The following is a 16,266-nucleotide window of genomic DNA, read 5'->3' on the forward strand; positions in this document are numbered from 1 at the left end:
GTATAGGTATAAAAAAACAGAAACATTGGTTGCAAAATGGGTCTCTGTAAGAACCAGGCAGGCTGATATCCTTAGCTAGACAAACCTTTCTATTATTACCAATTCTAAGTAAATCTAACAAGGTACATTTCTTAAGCTAGGAAATGTGTAGGAAAAGCTAAAATACATATTTGTGTTTGAAATATTTTGAAAGTGGGGCAGAAGGTAAATGCCTCCAGGCATATAATACCACTCACTCCATGAGCCCAAGTTTCAAAACTCTTTTTTTCTTTCTGCTTTTTAGAGCCGCATCTTTGGCATATGGAAGTGGGAACTATATTCTTTTCCTACACCAGAGCCACAGCAACTCAGGATCTGAGCTGAGTCTGAGACCTACATGACAGCTCACAGCAACACTGGATCCTTACCCAGCTGAGCAGGGTCAGGGATCAAACCTGCAACCTCATGGATACCAGTCAGGTTCGTTATTGCTGAGCCACAACAAGAACTCCCTCAAAATTCTTTTTTTTTTTTTTTTCTTTTTGGCCACACCCTTGGCATATGGAGTTTCCCAGGCTAGGAGTCAGATTAGAGCTGTAGTTGCTGGCCTACACCACAGCCATAGCCACGCAGGATCTGAGCCACACCTGCGACCTATACCACAACTCCTGGCAACGCTAGATCTTTAACCCACTGAGCAAGGCGAGGGATCGAACCTGCATCTTCATGGATGCTATTCAGTTTTGTTTCCGCTGAGCCAGGACAGGAACGCTCCCCTCAAACTTCTTTACATTCCTTAGAGTAATGCTGACATACCTAGATGCCTATCAATTGAGTAATACCATTGTTACAGTGCCCTTGGCCTCAAGCTTAGCCAGGGTCAGTCGCCTTATTTAATGTTGTTTTTTTATCAGATCATATATATATCTTTACATTCAACTGAAGAGTGCACCCAGCTGGCTTTTTTCCTTGGCATTGGTGGAATTAACTTCCAGCTTTTGAAATATGTTGTCCCCACTTTTCCTGTGTTACAGAAAAACCTTCTGACTTAAAAATTATCAACAGAGCGTCAAACTTCTCGTAAATATAAAGCAGAGATCATGTTCCATGACTAAGCATTTAAGTATTATTTCGGTCTTCTGATTACAATCTGAAAAAACTTTTGATCTCTGACAGAGTTCAGGGAGTTCCCGTCGTGGCTCAGCAGTTAACAAACCCAACTAGCACCCATGAGGACGCGGATTCGATCCCTAGTTTTGCTCAGCGGTTAAGGATCTGGCGTTGCCTTGAGCTGTGGTACAGGTTGCAGCAAGGCTTGGATGCTGTGCTGCTGTGGCTCTGGCGTAGGCCAGCAGCTATAGCACCGATTGGACCCCTAGCCTGGGAACCTCCACATGCCTCATGTTCAGCCCTAAAAAGACCAAAAAAAAGAAAGAAAAAGATCAGAGTTCATTTTTTAAAATCAAAAGTTCACTTTTTAAAATCCAGAAATAGATATCCTATTATTTTATTTGTAACTCATTTAATTTTCCTTCTCCCCTAGAGTCTACTAAAATAACATTTCAAAATCTACCAATAATAATCATAAAACTGACTTCCAAAGCTGAAGAGTTTCATCAAGATGATCTAACTAGGAGTTTCCTTCGTAGCTCAGCGGTTAACGAACCCAACTAGGATCCATGAGGTTGCAGGTTCAATCCCTGGCCTCACTTGATGGGTTAAGGATCCAGCACTGCCATGGGCTGTGGTGTAGTTCACAGATGGGGTTCAAATCCCAAGTTCCTGTGCATGTCGTTTGGGCCAGCAGCTGTAGCTCCAATTCAACCCCTGGCCTAGGAACTTCCATATGTTGTAGGTGCGGTGCCAAAAAGCAAAAAAAATAAAAATAAAAAATGTTCTAACTAATATATTCCCCTAATTTCACAGTAAGTAAATAATTCGGAGTTCCCATTGTGGCTCAGTGGTTAACAAATCTGACTAGGAACCATGAGGTTGTGGGTTCGATCCCTGGCCTTGCTCAATGGGTTAAGGATCCGGCATTGCCATGAGCTGTGGTGTAGGTCACAGACGTGGCTCTGATCATGTGTTGCAGTGGCTGTGGCCTAGGCCCACAGCTACAGCTCCAATTAGACCCCTATCCTGGGAACCTCCATATGCCATGGGTGTGGCCCTAGAAAATACAATAATAGTAATAATAATAATAATTGAGGGTCACTTGGTTCCCAAAGATAGGACCAGGATTTGAGTCTTCTGATTCCCAGTCCGGGATTGGATTAGATGTTCATCCCGTCAGCTGTGTCTGTGATCCATTTGCTGTGAGCAGGGTGCCATGTTGGTCCTGGCAGATGCACTGCTGAATGAAACAGGCATGGTTCCTGGTCTGGTGTGCTGCACCTGTGGTGGCGGGGCTGGCAATACAGCAAGTGAGCCAGCATTCAGGTAAGAAATAAAAGGATAATGGGAAATTTTGAGAGCTCTCATGATGGAAATTAATGAGGTAAAAATCACAGACAATAACTGGATTGAGGGACGATCTGGGCAGTTACTTAAAGGTCAAAGAAGGCCTCTCTGAGAAGGTGGCAGTTAGGCAGAGATGAAAAGGGATAAGAAGGACACAGCCAGAAAGAAGCAGGCATGAGGATTTGGGAGCAGTAGATTAAGATCAGGCAGAGGATTAGAATGTGTGTGTTAGAGGCAGTGAAAGGAGGGCAGGGTGGCTGCAGAGAGGTGGAGCAAAGGCAGTGTGGCTCCAGAGGAGGCTGGAGAGGAAAGCAGAGGCCAGGTGAGTCAAGGGCTTGGAGACTTTAAACTGCACTCTGTTCAAAGTCCACCAGGAAATCCAGAAGGATTTTACTCACAGGAATGAGCTGATCCAATTTATGTTTTTATTTTATTTATTTATTTATTTTTTTGGCTTTTTGCCATTTCTTGGGCCGCTCCCACGGCATATGGAGGTTCCCAGGCTAGGGGCTGAATCAAAGCTGTAGCCACAGGCCTACACCACAGCCACAGCAACTCGGGATCCAAGCCGCGTCTGCAACCTACACCACAGCTCACGGCAACGCCGGATCGTTAACCCACTGAGCAAGGGCAGGGACCAAACCCACAACCTCATGGTTCCTAGTCGGATTCGTTAACCACTGCGCCACGACGGGAACTCCTGATTTATGTTTTTAAAGACTGCTTTGATATGCATGGGCAAAGAATGGAGTAAAGGCAGAGACATTTTAATTTTTGGTAAGAAAAGCAAGCTAGCTTTTCCCAGGCATGGTAAATATGTTGCCTATACCTATTGGGTGACGACTTAGGTGATTTTACTAGGTGATTCTGATTAATACTTAGTTGCCTCTCCTACTTTTTTGTTTTGTTTTGTTTTGTTTTTAGGGCCGTACCAGCAGCATATGGAAGTTCCCAGGCTAGGGGTCAAATCAGAGCTGCAGCCTACACTGCAGCCACAGCAATGCCAGATCTGAGTCTCATCTGCGACCTATACCACAGCTCGCGGCAATGCCAGATCCTTAGCCCACCAAGCAAAGCCAGGGATCAAACAGGCATCCTTATGGATAGTCAGATTCTTAACCTCCTGGGCCACAATGGGAGACCCACAACTACTACTTTTGATTATTATTGTGAAACACTTCAGGGCTGCTAACTGAATATTCAGTACTTTACAAAGAAGAAAATTGATCTCTGTCTGTACAGAATAAGGCAAATAGAAATATAGGCCAATGGAAAGAGAGCAGGAAAGCATATTAATACAGATGAAGCTTTCACTTTGGGACTCTGGTTACTTCTAAAGCTCTCTTTTCTAGCTCTCTGTCTCTCTCCTTTTGTGTGAATGTTAACAAATCCATTTCTCGAAAAAATCCTGTGATTCTTTTCTGTGCATGTGAGACCAGTATTGAGAATCTTATTTTGAAATTCTGTAACATTCTGTAATGTTCTAGGAGCAATAGGACCCAAAGACTTCAAAATAGCTCAGAAGCTTCTAACTAGATGTGTTTGTTATGTGAGTGTAGGCTACAGGATATATTTCAGAATAATTGGCACACAAAATCATAAATCTCAACTCCATGAGAACTGGAAGGGGCCTCAGAGATCCACTAATCCAAACCTTCATTTTACAGATGAGGAAACTAAGAGAGACCAAGGTTACAAAGCTGGTGGGTGGCCGAGCTCAATTTGAACACAGATCTACCTTCTTCCAGGATCTCAGGACCTCTCCTCCCCTTAAAGGAGATCAGCCAAGGAAGGGGCCATCTTATACGACCTTGAAATAACAAGAAAGCTGAGTGAGACTCAGACATAGAAAGAAGAGAAAACCCAGAGGACCAGGGAGATTCTCATTTGTGCAAACTCCACTGAGGAGCTATTGTGTGCCAGAATTACTAGTGCCATGGAGACACATAAAGCTTCTATTTGACATGGTTACAAAAAACGTTACCTGCTACTCTAGGGAATGTTGCTCACGTAAGCTAAAAAAGTTCAGAGGAGTTCCCAGAAAGGCTCAGCGGAAATGAATCTGACTAGTATCCACGAGGACACAGGTTCGATCCCTGGCCTCGCTCAGTGGGTTATAGGTCTGGTGTTGCCGTGAGCTGTGGTGTGGGCCAGTGGCTACAGCTCCAATCGACCCCTAGCCTGGGAACCTCCATATGACGAGGGTACAGCCCTTCAAAAAAAAAAAAAAAAGTTCAGAAACATGAGTTCCTGCTGTGGCACAGTGGATTAGTGATCCAGCTTTTCAGTGGGCATTGCTGGTTTGCTCCTAGGGCCAGTGCAGTGAGTCAGGGATCCAGCATTGCCGAAGCTGTGGCTAGAACACAGACGTGGCTCTGGCCCTTGACCTTCCATATGCTGCAGGTGCATCCCAAAAAGAAAAAAAAAAGAAAGTTCAAAGAAAAGAACCAGAAGCAGAGTAGTGGGTAGTGGTCAAGACCAGGAAAGATTAGGGGGAAGATTAGTGTAAGCAATTACATGATAATTAGTTATCAGTAAGTATAAGCAATTAGTATACGAATAACAGAAAACAGAAAAGAATTTTCTGCATATAGTGATCAAAAATGTTTGCAACAACTCAATAACAAACAACCCTGCTGAAAAATGGGCAGAAGACCTAAATAAGCATTCCTCCAAAGAAGACAATACAGACGGCCAAAAAACACATGAAAAGATGCACAACATTGCTAATCATTAGAAAAATGCAAATCAAAACTACCTCGTGCCAGTCAGAATGGCCATCATTAAAAAGTCTACAAATAACAAATGCTGGCGAGGATGTGGAGAAAAGGGAACCCTACTGCACTGTTGATGGAAATGTAAATTGGTGCAACCAGTTTGGAAAACAGTATGGAGGTTCCTCAAAAATCTAAAGATAGAATTGCCATATGATCTAGCAGTCCCACCCCCGGGTAGGCATATATCCAGATAAAACTATAATTCAAAAAGATACATGCACCCCTATGTCCACAGCAGCACTGTTTACAATGGCCAAGACATGGAAACAACCTCAATGTCCATCAACAGATGAGTGGACAAAGATGTGGTGTGTGTATACACACACACACACACACACAATGGAATATTAGCCATAAAAAAGAATGAACTGTGGAATCTAAAATACAATATAGGAGTTTCCATTATGGCTCAGCAGGTTAAGAACCCAACATAGTCGCCGTTCCATCCCTGGCCTCGCTCAGTGGGTTAAGGATCTGGGGTTGCTGCAAGCCGTGGTATAGGTCATAGATGCAGCATGGTTCTGGCGTTGCCGTGGCTGTGACATAGGTCTGCAGCTGCAGCTGCAATTTGACCTCTAGCCCAGGAGCTTCCATATGACACAGGTGCAGCCATAAAAAATAAATAAAAATAAAACACAACACAAATTAACATATTTACAAAACAGAAACAGACTCACAGATATGACAAACAGATTTCTGGTTGCCAGGAGGGAGATAAGGATTGGGAGTTTGGGATTATCGGAGGCAAACTAGTATATGTAAAGGATGGATAAACAACAAGGTCCTACCATGTAGCATAAGGAATTATATTCAGTATATTGTGATAAACCATAATGAAAAAGAATATGAAAAGTTATGTGTGTATGTGTGTATAACTGAAACACTTTGCTGTATAGCAGCAATTAACACATCTTGTAAATCAACTATATTTCAATAAAATATTTTTAAAATAATTCAACCTCTAAAAATAGCAATAATTCTTAGAAAGTTTAAAAATTCAGTTCTTTCCCAAAGTTATCACAATTTCACATCATGCGTCATCCTGTATTCTAATTTCCCCTGTTTCGAAGTATAAACTTAACCTCTCTGGGTATTACTTTCCTGCATCTAGACTCAACCATAGTAGCTGATGCTACTCCCTTGGCTGCCCTCAGCAGCAAAAGAATCAAAAATGAGGAAATGAGGTCCTCCAGTCCATGGAACCTTTCTATCCACTTGAACTGCCCACTTTCCACTCTTCAACATTATCTGATACCCACGTCTCTTATCAAAAGTGCCTCCTACAGGACAGCAACATTTTAAGTTGAGGAAGATGAAGAAAGTTTTTTGAAAAGAAGGAAAAAAGCCCAGAGTTCAGCCGATGCGCTTTTTCCAGTGCTGGTTTAGATTTCACATTTCCTCTTGGCTTTCAGGAGATGTCCTTTGGCAAAAAGGTGTTTTTGTTTCCAGTCAAAACAGACCCAATTTTTTTCTCTTGTCACGTGCCTGGCCAGAGCCAGTTGGCTGCTGTAACATGATCACCTTGGCCAGGATCCCAGCACACCCGTGTATTAACAGGGTGAGGCAGCAGCAGCTCAGCAACAGGGCAGCACCTCACACAGGGGCTGGAGGAAGAGAAAGCGGTACCTCGGAGGTGCTGGGAAACAGTCCACTGCAGAGGTGAGTGCAAGCTGGGAAGCCACGCAGAGAAGCTGGTCACCAAGGTCAGGATGTGTCCAAGTTCATTTAAAGTTCACCCTTCTTCCCTCTACCACCTTTCCGTCTTCTCCACTTACAGTACTGGTGACATGTGCCTCTGAACAATGTCCTGGGATGTTACGTTAGTACACAGAGTTCCCTTCATAGCTCACTAATGTCCTCTGCCTGTGTGCGCACCATCTACCTCCTCTGTAGTCTTGTTTTTCTAGCATTTGACAGGTAATTCTGTCAAATGGACTGGGTTTGGCTTAAAAAGTCCCAAGTCAGAACTTGAAAATCTGAACTGGAAGAGACTGCCAGGATGCAACTGTGGTTGAATTGCTTCTCCTCTCTAATTTGCTGGGGTCACCTGGAAGGGATGGGGCTAATTATAAGACTTAAAATTGCAAGGACCCAAGATAGATGTGTGGGCTAGGAGATGGACAACCATACCAAAGCTGTTTTGATGCAACATAGAGGGATTTATCAACAGCTCTTCGGTGCTAGACTTACCTCTAAGTAAGTGTGGTACACCTCTGAGACACCCACAGAGGTCACTGTGTGAGGGGAATGCAGTGTGCATAGATGGGGTGAGCAACGGACCCGTGGTTTTCAGGGTGCTCATACAGGTCCTGAGAGGCTGAGGCAAGCAAGACAAGACAGACTTGTAGGCTGCTTCAGTTTCATATGCAATTCCAACTACATTTCTCTGGTTGGGATATGAAGATTCAGTTCAATTTAGTAAAGCAAATGTTCTGCTCATTAGCTTCTGACTTTAGAAAGTAGTGCAGGGACAGGTGCTTAAATGTTCAAGAGCCAGTGCTGGACACATTCTGAGGGCAAAAAGCAAGTCTTCTTTTCCTCTTTCATTTATTTAGCAAAAACTTCCTGAGTATCTGCTACAAACCAGGCTTGTGTTTGGTGCTGTGGATCTCACAGTAAATAAAACAGGCAGGCTTTCAGCCTCATGAGCATGCAGTCAAGTGGGGCAGTTAACTCAAAAAGAGTCTTTAAGTACCCACTGCAAAAGCTGCGAAGGGAGCACTGATAAAACTGTCCAGAGACATTTTTTAATTCCAGAGGTAAATGAGAGTCATTTTTGTCTTGGAGTTTAACTCTTTTCTACATGCATTTCATTGTCTTGAATGAATATCGTAACATAAATGTTACTTCATATTCTCCTCCTACATACTTTCTCCCTTAGAAAAATCAAAGTTATACTATTATGCTACTAAACAGAGCCAAGAAGTAGGTCTATTCATCTTTGGATCCCCTGTGGCTAGCATTGTATCTAGCACACAATAAATATTTCTCAAAAGAATGATTAATATCTTAGAAAGCCATTCTCTATTTTACCTTTGGAATTAAAAAAAATAAAAAATAAAAAAACCACACACACAAACACATCCACAATATCCAATCCATTATTTGTGGCTAACAGAGGCTGACCTTGTTCCTTTGCACCCCTTTACAATTCCAATGCCCCCCATGTATTCACTGACATCAGCACCTTCTATACCTTTGGCTAACTCAGCTGGCATATTAGCACTGAATTCAAGTTCTGCCACTAAATAGCTGTGTAATAATGATTATTTCTATGCCTCCATTTCTTCAAGTGGAAAATGAGTGCATCAGAATAGATGAGCAGGAGTTCCTATAGTGGCTCAGTGGTTAACAAATCCGACTAGGAACCATGAGGTTGTAGGTTCAATCCCTGGCCTTGCTCAGTGGGTTAAGGATCTGATGTTGCTGTGAGCTGCAGTGTAGGCTGCAGACGCAGCTCAGATTCCGCCTCGATGCTGTGGCTCTGGCATAGGTAGGCCAGCGGCTATAGCTCCAATTAGACGTCTAGCCTGGGAACCTCCATATGCCTCGGGAGTGGCCCAAAAAATGGCAAAAAGACAAAAAAAAAAAAAAAAAAAAAAAAAAAAAAGAATAGATGAGCAGTTAAGACCACTTCTCGTTCTTCAATTGGAGACTTGAAAAGAGAAAAAGGACGCATCATTAAAAGGTAATGATTATAGTACCTTAACATAGTAAATAGTTGATAACTGTTGTTGTTGATTTTCCTCACCAAAACGTCTAACTTGAGCACTATGACTGGCAAACAATGTTGAGGAACTTCTCCTGGTGAAGACACATCTACTCACCGTGGTTGGGTTTCTCCTAGAACCCTTCCGACTGACTCTGTGCAGTTAAAACTGAAAGCAAGTCTACTGACATAGGCACAGAAAACAAGCTGCCCTGGCATAAAATATTCAGAAGAATGATAAGGTTGCAGCTGTGTAGTTTAGAGGAATAAATATCTTGGAAATCAGCTTATCGGCCTATTGGCTTAGCCAAAGAACAAATGGCATGTTACAAAATGCTTCATTGCTTCTAATGAAATCAGATGTCAACAGATAAATGCTGTGACTTCTGCAGCCAAGGGACATTCCTATCACCAGAAGATAAAGTTACTTTCCCTTTGGCCAGCAGACTTACATGGAGCAAAGGGTTCCAAGGTCAAACTTCAGTATCAGCGCCTAATCTCTCAGTCTCAGTGAAACTCAGTTTCCGTGACATGGACACTGTGGGCATCAGCACCTTGCCTTGTGGAATCGACAGAGCTGCCTCCTCCCAGGGTTAAGGTTACATTGTACTGACAGCTGACTTAGTCTCTCTTGTTAATTTTTTTTTTTTTTGGTCTTTTTGTCTTTTTGCCATTTCTTGGGCCAATCCCACAGCATACGGAGGTTCCCAGGCTAGGGGTCGAATCGGAGCTGTAGCCACCGGCCTACGCCAGAGCCACAGCAACGCTGGATCCAAGCCGCGTCTGCAACCTACACCACAGCTCACAGCAATGCCGGATCGTTAACCCACTGAGCAAGGGCAGGGATCGAACCCACCACCTCATGGTTCCTAGTCGGATTCGTTAACCACTGCGCCATGACGGGAACTCCTCTTGTTAATTTTAATAGCTGGTTAATACTTTACATCCAGCCTCTGTCTCAAAAGAGTTTGGGATAGCTTCTAATAAAAGAGTATATAGGAGTTTCCATTGTGGAAACAAATCTAGCTAGTATCCATGAGGATGCCGGTTCAATTCCTGGCCTTCCTCAGCAGATTAAGGATCCAGCGTTGCCTTGAGCTTGTGGTGTAGGTCGCAGATGCAGCTCGGATCCCATGTTTCTGTGGCTGTGGCATAGGCCAGAAGATACAGCTCTGATTCAACCCCTAGGATAGGAACTTCCATATACCGCAGGCATGGCTCTAAAAAGCCAAAAAAAAAAAAAAAAAGGTATGTACAACAGAACATACACAGCTTTAGGGGAAGAAAAACTAATTAGAAACCATGACACATACCTTTCATACTATTTTGACTGGGGCCACAGAGAGTGGTGCTTTGCTGCTATTACTTCGCCTTTTTTTTTTTTGAAGGGCTGCAGGTACAACATATGGAAGTTCCCAGGCTAGGGGTTGGATCGGAGCTGCAGATGCTGGCCTGCATCACAGACACAGCAATTCAGGATCCAAACTGCATCTGTGACCTACACCAGAGTTCACAGCTATGCCAGATCCTTAACCCACTGGTGAGGCCGGGGATTGAACCTGCATCCTCATGAATACTAATCAGGTTGGTTACCACTGAGCCACAATGGGAACTCCTGCTTTGCTTTTGGACCATGTAAAATTGTTAGAGAAAAAAAAAAGAAGAAAAAGAAAAAGAAGAAACAGGGTCCTTATCATAGTCACTTTTAATAATCTAAGGAAAGCTATGGATCTTTTTATGCTGAAAAATGAGCATAGGAAAATTGCCATAAAAGTTTAGGGGAGGCCAAAACTTCTCAAAGCCCTTGAGGAATTGAAATTAATATGATTTTTTTTTTTTTTTTTTGTCTTTTTGCTATTTCTTGGGCCGCTCCCTCGGCATATGGAGGTTCCCAGGCTAGGGGTCCAATCAGAGCTGTAGCCACCAGCCTACGCCAGAGCCACAGCAACGCGGGATCCGAGCCGCGTCTGCAACCTACACCACAGCTCACGGCAACACCGGATCATTAACCCACTGAGCAAGGGCAGGGACCGAACCCGCAACCTCATGGTTCCTAGTCGGATTCGTTAACCACTGCGCCACGACGGGAACTCCAAAAATTAATATGATTTAAACTATTGCAAAATACTCTATGAATCTTCAGTGAAATATTTCCCATGAAGGGGCACTGAATTTTTTTTAATTTCTTAATGTTTCTATAATTTTCTGAATAAGTAAAATATACTCAGAGTTCCCGTCATGGCACAGCAGAAATGAATCTGACTAGGAACCATGAAGTTGCAGGTTCAATCCCTGGCCTTGCTCAGTGGGTTAAAGATCCGGCATTGCCATGAGCTGTGGTGTAGATCGCAGATACGGCTCTGATCCTACATTGCTATGGCTGTGGCCCTAAAAAGGACAAAAAGACCAAAAAAATGTGTGTGTATATATATATATATATATATATACACACACACACACTCATGGTACAAAATTCAAAAAGCAGAAAATAAGGCACATGATAAAAAGCCTTCCTTCTACCTTATCCCTCAGCCACCCAATTATCACACTAGAAGCCACCACTGTAACCAGGTCCTTGGATATTCCTCCAGCAATAGTCTAATACTTTATGGATTATTATGTGCATACATAAACAGCACACACAAACACACATACACACTCGCATATGTTCCACATATTGCTTTTCTCAAGAGTTCTGGAAAGTATACACAAGACTGACTTATTTCTTTCATGGTTATAGAATATTTCGTTACTAAACGTACTATAATTTATTTAACCCACCCTTTATGACAGATTTTAAGTTGTTTCCAATCTTTAGCCATTAAAAACAATGTCACAACATCCTTGGACATACATCATTTTTTATATACTGGATTATAAAATAGGAAAAACAATCCTGAGATGTGTAATTGAGCATTAAATTTAAATCTGAACTTAACAGGCAACCAAAGCAGAAAAGGTGGGGAGAACCAAAATGGATTGCCTAACTTTTTGCATTCCACAAGTAAGCATACCACTTCTTCCAAAGAGGAAGACTCTGAGCACTAATTTCTCTATAACAGTTTGTCGTCTGCATCCTCATAACAAGTGCACTACCATCTGGGGGGAACTAAATAACAGAGTAAAGAATATCTTCAATGGCACTTTTTGGTATTTGTGTGGCAGACTTACATTTATCTTGATTTTTTTTTTTAATGAGTATGATACAACTAAAACTTAGCATTCCTTGATATGCTAAACTGCAATCTGGGGGGAGTTCCCGTTGTTGCTCAGCAGCAATGAACCCTACTAGTATCCATGACAATGTGGGTTCCATCCCTGGCCTTGCTCAGTGCCTTAAGGATCTAGCGTTGCCGTGAGCTATGGTGTAGACCAGCAACCTGCAGCTTGGATTTGATGGCTAGCTTGGGAACGTCCATTGACGCAGGTGCGGCCATTAAAAAAAAAAAAATGAATTCTTGAGAATTCTTGGGAATCCTTATAAAGTCAGGTTACTAAGGAACATCTATATCAGCAATGTGGGAGACTAGTGTTTACCATAGTTTGGGGCTGAGACGTCTCCTGGAATGCTTGTACAGCTATCCTCTGGAAGCCTCGGGTGGTACACAACACGACCACAAAACACCCAGAACACTCAAGTAAGCAAAGGAATCCTGACTGTGCCCCTGGGTCAGAATAGGGAGTAAAGGCCTACAGCTTCACTCTTCCTTCACAATGAGGTGGAAAAACAGGTTCTCCTGCTGCCTGCCAGGCAACACAGAGAGCTACAGGTGGGAGCAGAGGAGGCAAAGCAGCGGGCCTGGGAGGGTGGGGGTGGTGGGAGAGGGGCTGGGGTGGGGGCTCTATAGTGAGGCTGAAATCCACTCCCCTAGGGGTTGGGTTGACATCACAACAAACATTCTGATGCCTTTTCTTTTTTTCTTTTCTCCCTCCCTCCCTTCCTTCCTCTCTCTCCCTTCCTTCCTTTCTCTCTCTCTCTCCAGCAATGCTGGACCCTTAACCCACTGAGCGAGGCTAGGGATGGTACCTGCATCCTCATGATACTAGTCAGATTCATTTCCACTGAGCCAATGCAGGAACTCTCTGATACCTTTTCTTAAAGGCTGCCTCCCTGTCTGGGTATCAAATGTCCCAGCAATTTTCCCTGACAGGCTTTTCCTCTGAGCTGACTATATCCCTTCTGCTGTGGTAGAATTCACAGTGGAGATGGTGACCATCTTACCGCCTTCCTCTGCTGTCCTAACACCTCAAACCCTTGAAGGCACTTAGTATATCACCATCCTCTCTTCCTTTGTTCAGCATAAATATTCTGTAAGAAACATGGGTCAAAGGGAAGGTATATTTCCTAAGTTCATAAACATGCATCTAGAATAATAAAACCAGGAGTTCCCATTCTGACTCAGCAGGTGTAACGAACCTGACTAATATCCATGAGGACTTGGGTTCCACCCCTGGCCTCACTCAGTGGATTAAGGATCCGGCATTGCCGTGAGGTGTGGTGTAGGTCACAGACACAGCTCATATCCCACATTGCTGTGGCTGTGGTGTAGCCTGGCAGCTACAGCTCTGATTCAACCCCTAGCTAGGGAACTTCCATATGCCTCAGATGTGGCCATAAAAAGACCAAAAAAAAAAAAAAAAAAAAAAAAGAATAATAAAGCCAAGCATAATCATGCTCAAAAGAATTAAATACCCTTAGAGATATTGGAAGCTGGGTCCCCGGCCCTGGCTTGGACATCTACAAACTCTGGGAAGTCACCTGGCCTCCTTTATCTAGGGTCCTTCATCCTTGTCCCATAGCAGGACCTGTAATGCTCCTCTTCCCCAGGTTATGGTTTTATTCGATAAGGACAATAATAGTGTTGGTGAGGATGCAGAAAAACTGGAACCCTCATACACTATTACTTTTTGGAATTAAATTGGTGTAACTACTTGCCATTCCTCAAAAACTTCACTATAGATACTATACGATCCAGCAATTCCACTCCTAGGCATACATCCAGGAGAAATAAAAATGTGTCTCAACACAAAAGCTTGTGAAAAATTGTTCATAGCTTGGTTCATAATGGCCATAAAATGGAAACAACCCCAATGTCCACAGAAGCAGGGATAAACAAAATATGATATATCCATATGAACGTTATTTGGCGACAGAAAATAATGAAGTACTGATACATGCTATAACATGGATGACCTTGAAAAGATTATGCTAAGTGAAAGAGCCAGGCATAAAGGACCACATATTGTATTATTCCATTATATGAAATGTCCAGAGTCAGCAATTCCACAGAAAAAGAAAGAGGATTAATAGTTGCCAATGTGGGGGCAGAGTGGGGGAGGATAGAGAGACTGGAAATTCATGGCTAAAGGGAGCAGGATTTCTCTTGGGGTAATGAAAACAATGAAGACTGTAGGAGTTCCCATTGTAGCTCAGCAGAAATGAACATGACTAGCATCCATGAGGACACAGGTTCAATCCCTGGCCTCATTCAGTGGGTTAAGGATCCAGCGTTGCTGTGAGCTGTGGTGTAGGTCGCAGATGTGGCTCGGATCTGAAGTTGCTGTGGCTGTGGTGTAGGCCGGCAGCAGCTACAGCTCTGATTCAACCCCTAGCCTGGGATCCTCCATGTGCCAAGGGTGTGGCCCTAAAAAGACACACACACAAAAATAATAGTAATAATAAAATTGTAGTGATGAATGCATAACTCAATATATTAAAAGCTATATAAATGTACACTTATTTATTTATTTATTTTTGTCTTTATGCCATTTCTTGGGCCACCCCCATGGCATATGGAGGTTCCCAGGCTAGGGGTCTAATCGGAGCTGTAGCCACCAGCCTATGCCAGAACCACAGCAACATGGGATCCGAGCAGTGTCTGCGACCTACACCTCAGCTCACGGCAACGATGGATAGTTAACCCACTGAGCAAGGGCAGGGATCGAACCCTTAACCTCATGGTTCCTAGTTGGATTCGTTAACCACTGCACCACGACAGGAACTCCTAAATGTACACTTTAAATGGATAACTTGTATGTGAACTCTATGTCAACAAAGATATATTTTATTTTTATTTTTTGTTCTTATCTAGGGCCACACCCACAGCATAAGGAGGTTCCCAGGCTAGGAGCTGTAGTTGCTGCCAGTCTACACCACAGCCACAGCAACATGGGATCCGAGCCGCATCTGCAACCTACACCACAACTCGCAGTGGCGCCAGATCCTTAACCCACTGAGTGAGGCCAGGATCAAACCTGCAACCTCATGGTTCCCAGTCGGATTTGTTAGCCACTGAGCCATGACGGGAACTCCATCAAAGATATTCATGGTGCGGCAGGTTAAGGATCTGGTGTTATCATAGCAGCAGCTTGGGTTGCTGCTATGGTGAGGTTTTGATCCCTGGCCCAGGAACTTAAAAAAAATATAAATTTTTTTTTGTGTGTGTGTGTGTCTTTTTGCTATTTCTTGGGCTGCTCCTATGGCATATGGAGGTTCCCAGGCTAGGGGTCAAATCGGAGCTGTAGCCACCGGCCTACACCACAGCCACAGCAACGCGGGATCCAAGCCACGTCTGCAACCTACACCGCAGCTCACGGCAACGCCGGATCGTTAACCCACTGAGCAAGGGCAGGGACTGAACCCGCAACTTCATGGTTCCTAGTCAGATTCGTTAACCACTGCGCCATGACAGGAACTCCAAAAAGAACAATTTTAAAGTACCCTCAGCCTCAGCAATGTGGCCAAACATTTGGCTTTTTGCCATGCTAATGAGTGAGAAATAATATCTTACTCTAGTTTTAGTTCACATTTCTCTTATCATGGGGGAGATTCAGCATCCATTCAAGATCCATTGATACTGATTTCTTTTTATCCTATACTAAGTTCCCATGTATACTTTTAGATTGGTTTCCAGACTTTCTAATATATTGTATATGTCTGCCTGCATGCACTAGAACCACATTTTCAATAGTTAAATTTTTATGATAAAACAAGAAGTGTAGATACTCAACAAAAAAGTCAAGCTGGCCAGCAGCTCAAGGCAAGTGAATCCCCAAGCACCTTCCCACCAAATCCAACTACCATCCCAGGCTGGCACCTTAGCAGAGAAGCCAGTTTGGGAGACTTAAGGAAGTAACCTGTTTTGAACAATCCATAATTCCTGCTTCCAATTTCAGCCAAGAACAGGGGATGGGAGTTGGGAGTAGGTGAGAAGGGCATTGTCAAGACCCAACCCCTGCCCCTACACCTCCATTGATGGCCAGTTCAACTCTCTCTCCCACCATCACCTTTACCAACCCACAGCACAAACCTAACTAGCCTGGACTGGCAGTAAGGCCCTC

The 16,266-nt window shown here is 43.4% G+C and overlaps 1 protein-coding gene across 3 annotated transcripts in view; it reads left to right on the top strand.

Moving 5' to 3' along the window:
* FAXDC2 (fatty acid hydroxylase domain containing 2) overlaps window positions 6,701-16,266 on the top strand; it is a 30,726-nt gene continuing 21,160 nt past the window's right edge. For 2 of the 3 annotated variants that reach the window (XM_021076709.1, XM_005672602.2), the window contains exon 1: window positions 6,715-6,875. The gene's annotated coding sequence lies outside the window, so the exon portion shown is untranslated. Of the gene's footprint in view, window positions 6,876-16,266 lie in introns of all 3 variants that reach the window. The other variant, XM_021076711.1, reaches the window with a different exon arrangement.

The sequence above is a fragment of the Sus scrofa genome, chromosome 16, assembly GCF_000003025.6.
Source record: "Sus scrofa isolate TJ Tabasco breed Duroc chromosome 16, Sscrofa11.1, whole genome shotgun sequence".
Lineage (NCBI taxonomy): Eukaryota > Metazoa > Chordata > Mammalia > Artiodactyla > Suidae > Sus > Sus scrofa.